This window comes from Antechinus flavipes, chromosome 4 (assembly GCF_016432865.1).
Source record: "Antechinus flavipes isolate AdamAnt ecotype Samford, QLD, Australia chromosome 4, AdamAnt_v2, whole genome shotgun sequence".
Lineage (NCBI taxonomy): Eukaryota > Metazoa > Chordata > Mammalia > Dasyuromorphia > Dasyuridae > Antechinus > Antechinus flavipes.
In genome coordinates, this window is record NC_067401.1 from 469,415,721 (window position 1) to 469,423,097 (window position 7,377).

The 7,377-nt window shown below is 34.5% G+C and overlaps 1 long non-coding RNA gene across 2 annotated transcripts; it reads right to left on the reverse strand.

The window, feature by feature from the left end:
- Nucleotides 1-447: 447 nt before the first annotated feature.
- Nucleotides 448-6,845, reverse strand: LOC127563253 (uncharacterized). 2 transcript variants are annotated; one of them, XR_007953937.1, is made up of 3 exons: nt 6,620-6,845; nt 6,078-6,252; nt 448-1,094 (listed from the first exon to the last, which is right to left on the reverse strand). It is a non-coding gene; the product is annotated as an uncharacterized LOC127563253 (long non-coding RNA). The 2 variants fall into 2 exon arrangements; XR_007953938.1 differs by lacking the exon at nt 448-1,094 and adding an exon at nt 5,336-5,646.
- Between the last annotated feature and the right edge of the window lie 532 nt (nt 6,846-7,377).

The window sequence follows — 7,377 nt, forward strand, 5'->3', positions numbered from 1 at the left end:
ATATGTGGTTAATAACTATTACCCAATAGATAATGTCAAAAGCTATGAACAAATAATTCTTAAAAGAATTGTAAAAATTCCCAACCACAGAAAAGAATGGTCCAAATCGCTAATAATAAAATAAATCAAGACAATCCTGAGATTTCATTTCACACCCTACAAATTGAGAAAATGACAAAATGATGACAATAGTCATTGTTGGAGGGGTTGTGGATTGATAAGCAGACTGATTCGTTGTTTGCTTAGTTGTGAAATGGTAGAACCATTTTGAAAAGTAATTTAAACGTATAAATATAGTGATAAAAATACATCTATCCTTTGGACCAGAAACTCCACTTCTGGGGTTATATCTTAGGGAAGCAATTGATTAAAAAAAAAGTATTCATATATATCAAACTATTCAAAACTGTGCTTTTGATGATAATTAAGAGTTGGAAACGAATGAATATAATGGCTTATCACTAGGTTATAAGAGATGATGTGAGTGATAAAATATAGAATTCATGGAGAATGAAGTAAGAAGAACCAAGAAAATAATATGCACAGTCATTGAAACAATCTATTTGGAAAGAACTACACACCAAAAAATCAAAAGAAAGTTTAATAAAATTATGAAGACCAAGCAAAACCCAAATGAAAAGATATGAGAGAAGTGAGTTGGAATCACATTGTGAGAACTAAAAATAAGCTAAGTATTTGTATTTCACCCTGAAGGCACTGAGAGCAATCAAAGGTTTCCTGAGAATGGACCCTTTCAACATAGACAAAGATCAAAGTCTTTCGATGCTGTATGCTGTGAAGTTCTTGTCAGTATTTTCCCCTATAGTTTCCAGAAAAGGTCTTCCCAAAGCACTGAGTGCCTCCCTCTAAGATTTTCTTTTATCTCGTGGCAATAGTGATCATACTATCCACCTGTGTTGGTCCATTCTCATTGTGTGATTGACCGACCTCCTCCTCTGGCCAGACATTTGTTGAATGCAAGTCATTGCAGAAGGCATGCTGCAGCCTCCCTGGGTTTTCCTTTTGGGTCCTCTATACTGGAAGATTCTCCATAATGATCAAAGTGTTCTATGACTCAAAGTCATCCAATCATCCTGAAATGAACATTGAATGAATGAATGATAATACTACTAGTAGCAATAATGAAAACTTTTTATGTCCTTACTCTGTGCTAAGCACTATGCTAAATGTTATAGATAACAAACCCAAAAGTCAAGAAAGACCCTATTCTCAAAAAACTTGCATTCTAATAGTGGAGATATATATACATATTTATAAAATAGGAGAGCCATGCAATTTTGATAATTATTGGACCAATGAAATTAAAGCAAGGGAATGTTCTTAATATACTCTTTCCAACAGCAATAGGAATATTGACTTAATTTTGGTCACATGACTGAAAAGTAGGAGAATAAACAGAAGATATTCACAGTGAGAAGGGGAACAGGAGAAAAGGAGAAAGTACCAATAAGATATTCCGTTATGTCTGAATTTTTGTGACTTTGTGGACCAAAGCATGCTTACTCTCTACTATCTCTGAATTCAGTTCAAGTTTTTGTTTCTTGTTTCCATACTATCTATCCATCTCATCTTCTGCTATCCCTTTTCCTTTTCCTTTAAATTGTTCTCGACATAGCATTTACACTTTCTATTATTGTTTGTTTGCATTTTTGTTTTTCTTCCCAGTTTATCTTTACTTTTTTTCTAAATCCAATTTTTCTTGTGCAGCAAGATAACTGTATAAATATGTATACACATATTGTATTTAACATGTATGGGACTACCTGCCATCTAGGGGAGAGGGTGAAGGGAAGGAGGGGAAAAGTTGGAATAGAAGTTTTTGTAAGGGTCACTGTTGAAAAATTACTCATGTGTATGTTTTATCAATAAAAAGCTATAATAAAATATTGTTCTCAACATCAGGGTTTTTTCCCATCTTCTCATTATGTGTCCAAGTATTTAAGTTTCAGCTTTGGGATTTGACTTCCAATTGATAGCCTGAATTAATTTCTTTAAATACTAGCTGATTTGAGTTCTTTGTTGTCCAAGATATTCTCAAAACACTTCCTGAGAACCACAATTTGAAAGCATTGATTCTGCAATGTTCAGCCTTCCTTCTAATCCAACTCTTACAGCCTTACATCGCTACTATAAAAATCATAATTTTGGCTACATGGACTTTGATTGGCAAGGTGATGTCTCTGCCTTTTAGTATGCTGTCTATATTTGCCATATCTTTCCTTCAAAAAAGCAAGCATCTTTTAATTTCATGGCTGTAGTCAATGACTGCAATGGCCTTTAAGCTTAAGAATATAAAATGTGTGCTGCTTTCATTTCTTCCCTCTCTATTTGCCAGGAAGTAATGGGACCATTTGTCAAGATTTCAGTTTTGTTTTGTTTTGTTGGCGATAGTCTTCAAGTTAGCTTTTATAGTCTTGACAATAAGATAGGATGTAGGAAAGCAAATCATGAGTGTTTTTTTAGATGTAGTGTGCCTCAGGAGGCACTCACTAATCAGTGCTATGGAAGGGTCCTAGAGCAAGGGTTCTAGAGTTAAAGGAGTTCAGTTCTCCAGGTCATGGTCTCTGATCCAAGGATATAGTGACGTGGTAGCTGATGAGACTATAACTGGAGCAATGTAAAACATGAATGGGACTACCTAGATCTATGATTTGTGTAAAAGAGATGGATTTGCAAAGAGAGGAATTTTTTTTGGATCATTGAATAGCCTACATATTTGTCCACATTCAGTCTAAACCAGAGTTATCCTTCTACTTGTTATACTACTACATGATACACAATTCAAGAAATGGGAACAGATCCGGGAAAATAATATTCATACTTATTTTTTTGTAATGGGCCTAATTTCTCTGTGTCCTCATATTCATGAGTTATAGAAGAAATCAGAATCAGTATGTCAGAATTTAGACTGTCATTTATTCACTACATAACAATGAGGAAGTCACTTCTGTTCTCTAGCCTCAGTTTCCTCATCTATGGAATAATGAAATGATTGCATCTCTATCTCAAAAAATTGTTGTGTCCCAGATACTATAATAAACCATACCTTTCAAATATTTATATATTATTCTCTATATTGTTATAAATATATAAAGAGACATTACATTATAAATACCTACATATAATCAATAAAAATGTGAAAGAAGATGACCTAGAAGTCAAAGATTTCAAACTAAATTACAAAGTGATAATCTTCAAAATAATTTCATACTGGCTAAGAAATAGTGGTGCATTAATACATAATAATAAATGGCCATAGTAATCTGTTTAGGTAAACCCAAAGATCCAAATTTTTGGAGAATGAATTCATCATCAGACATAAATTGCTAGAAAAACTTGATTCTCCTAATCCAGTATCTTACACTATATTCCAATATAAGATCAAATTGGATAAATGATTTAGAAATAAATGGTGATATCATAAAGAAATTAGGGGAGTATGGAGAAATGTACCTGCCTGATCCATGGGTAAGAAAAAAGTTTATAATCAAATAAGAGATAGAGAGAACTACGAAATATAAAATAAAATTTTGATTATATGAATTTTAAAAAATTTGCACCAATAAAATTAATGAAGACTAGTCTTTTCTCAGTTGATAATGGTTAAAGGATATGAATAGATATCACTATTCTACGCCCATGACTCCATAACTATATCTCTGTGCTTATGCACTAGTTATCCCTCTATTCATTTGGAATTTGGAATTCATGTCCTCAATTTCTCCAATACTTAGAATTTCTTGTTTGCTGCAAGAGTCAATTCCGATAACATCTTTTGCATAAAGCCTCCTCTGAACTCTTCAACTACTAACACACATGCTCCCCAAATTATTTTGTCATCTTATATGTATTCATGTGCACTGTGTCTTTTTGATTACAAAGTAAACTTTATAAGGTTAGGGAATTATTTACTTTTGTTTTGGCGTGGCTTTGTATTGCCAATCCTTAGTACATTGCCTGAGACATAGCAAGCTTTTTAAAAAATGGTTATTAACTGACTGAAAATAACTTTATATAAGGTATCTCATGCATGTCAGGCAACAATTCCGAGAAATAGTTTATCTTCAGTATTGTTAAATCCTTATTTTGTAGATGAGGAAACAAAATCAGAGAAGCACATTGACAACTACATTACATAGTTTCAAAGGCAGATTCGAACCCAGATCTTCTTAATCTTGAATTCTATTCACTGTACCACCATCTATCTTGTGGTAACATACACTTCCAATAAAAGGTAATTATTTAATAAAGTTTGAATTAATACTCTGGTGATAATCAGGATGATGCTAGAGTTGTATTTCTTCCAGGAATAGTCAATCAGCCTCTGTGTACTTGACATTCAGATGAGTTTCAGAATCTATGAAATATTTTTTGATCAGTGAAATGATTTTGATGTATGTTGCTTCACATTTTAGGGTTCAAGTGATAGACATAGAGAGGCCCTTGTGTTTTCCTTTTCTTGACAATTATTCCATTTTTATTCATCTATTTCTATATAAATAAGGAATCTTATCTAATTCTTAAAGTTTGCTTTCCTTCATTCCACTTCTTGTGCATAGACAACCAAACAGCAGAATACACCCAGTCTCAAATTCCTGAAACCAGTGACAGACCAGCAAATTAGGTAGTCTCTGTCCCCTTCTATAAAAAAACTATTCATCTCTACCCAGCCCCAACCCATGACCAGCAATTGATTTGATTTAAACCCAGCATGACTATAGGTACCTGTAGGAAATGATTCATAAGTTCTCTTGACCTATAAAAACACAGTTTTCTATATGCTAATGGATATTTCTCTCCACCTTGGCTTATAAGTAAGTAGGGACCAAATAAAGCCTTTTACTCATTTGTACCCTAAATTATTATATAAAGAGTTGTTTCCCCATGACAGATATAACTTTGCTAGCTAATAATTTTTTTTTAAAAATCACTATTTCCAAATGAAAATAAAATATATTAATAGTCTAAACCTGCTCATCTTTCCTTTGATAAATATGTAAAGGAGAAATGCTCAATGCTGAAGGTGATTTGGAAGGTGTGCTGAGAACAAGAAAAATCAAATCATTTCTTTTTCTTTAGTCTGTTGCTGTTACATGAAGCCTTTTTTTGATATATGGGAACCCAGCTGGCCCAGCTCATTACTGCCTGTCTTTCAGAACCCCTTTAGCTGGAGAACCGTCATATTCCATTTTTAACTAAGAACAAGTTGTTTCCAATCATACACGGGTCTCTTGGCCATATTAAGTTAGATTTCAAGAGACGATTAATTTGTGTGCTTAACTTATGCCAGATGTGTGAGCTGACAGGTTGTGATGCAACAGTCGCTCTTGAAGTCTCTGGGACCTTTCCCATGGGCTCATAGGCTGCAGTTGCCGTGGAGCGTGGCAGGAGGCTGTGTTGGATTAAAAAGCAGTGGGTGCATTTGCCGGTGACATCGAGGAGACTTGGCAGCAAAGGATGAACCACAACTTGTTTATTAGTATCTCTACTCCTCCCCTGCTGTTATATTAATATAATGAATTGTGCACAGGTGCTTCAAATGAGGTTTAGATGATCACTGGGAGCTTTCCTACCAAAACAGGCCAAATTGGGAAGAGCAGATGTGCTAGCAACAGCCACAATTCCCTAGCAAAAATACAAAGCATGAATTAATGAAGGTCATCGCACACATTTGGCCTGGGTGGCCTCATAAGCAGGGGGAAACATATAACCCTTTAACTCTTTCATGGAACAAATGGGCGCTTGTTTGACTTGAGTCTTTTAAAAATGAATTTCCTAAGAAAACAATTCTAGAAACACAGTACCATGGACAGAACTTCAGAGGGCATCTAGCGTTTGAAAATATCCTCTGTCAGAAAAGTTACTGTTTTGCAGGTGATGGAATAATAGTATGGAAATACTATTATTCCATCTATAAAAATACTATGAAATAGATGGAAAATGAAGTTTTACTTCATCCAAAATCTGACTCTCTGCAACTTCTTCCCATGGATTTGAGTGCTACTTTTTTGAATCATACAAAATAAATCAGATCTCTTTTTTTTTTCAGGACAGACCTTTAGATCTTTGAATATTGCTCTTATATATCTCCTAAGTTTTTCTTTCTTGACTATCTTGATAATTCTTCTTGTGGCAAAGGAGAAATGTCAACAATATCATTCTTGACTATCTGTGTTCCATCTTCCCTTTTTTCAATAGGAATCTTGTAAGTAGTTTCAGAATTATCTTTGACTGTAATATAAGAGGTATAGTTAAAGCAATTTACTATTTAGATTATGGAAAATAATCATGCTCATATCCTTCTATGTGGCCCATTCCTTAACTATTCCCCCAAATTAACAGTATTGTTAGAAGTAGTTATCTATTCAAATTCAAGTTATGAAGCCCATCAATTTGTCTAATACCCAGAGTAAGCCAGATAAAACATGAATTCAAAGCAAAATCTATTTAGTCAGAGAGAACAGAGAAGCAATAGCTAATGTTCACAGCGCTTGTTCCCAAATGTCTAGTGCTATGCCCCGTATCTCCTGTCTGTGTTAGCCTCAGCTCCTAACTAACCCCTCAGTCTCTTTAACACAGCAGGAGCGGAGTGAATCACCTCATTTGTTGTGCTAGGTAGATTTGCTTCATTGGCCAACTTGGAAGCGTAAGGTTTTTAGCACAGCAATGAGAGTTGTATAAGATACTTTTGACTTCTCTTGGCACAACTGCTGTAGCCTATAGGGTGTTGTTTTTTCTCAGCTCTTAGACTAGAGGGTGCTGACTTTTCTCAACACTGCAGCTGCCTCTTTAGGTCTCAGCTTCATCCTCTGGAAAATAATGGAGTTAAGTAGATGGCCCCTGGGGTCCCTTATAATTCTAGAACTATGATCCTATGATTTCATAAAGGGATCTAAGGGAAAGAGAGAAGAGAATTGGTCTATATTAGTGGGAAGACAGACCTAGAATCATTTGGTGAAATGTATACGTACTCAGATTTTAACCCAATGCAAGGAAAAAGTTTCCCAATGATCAGCGCTTCTGAATAATATAGTAGATGACTCTGATAATAAGCTTCCTTTCAATGAAGTAACTTAGAGAGTAGAACACCATATTGTAGGGAAACTGTAGAAAAGACTTCTGAATTGAGTGAAAAGTTGGACAATATTTTTATGTAACTTCAAACTATATGGGACTTTAGGAATCATCTATTTCAATTCCCTCATTTTACAGAGAATAAAATTTGGACCCAGTGAGGGGAAATGAGGGAAAATTACTTGTCTCAAGACATACAGAAAGTAGAAGCAGAATTTGAACCCAAATTCCAGAATCTCAAAGTTGTGAAAAACCAAAAAAAAAAAGTTTTCTAATCTAGCC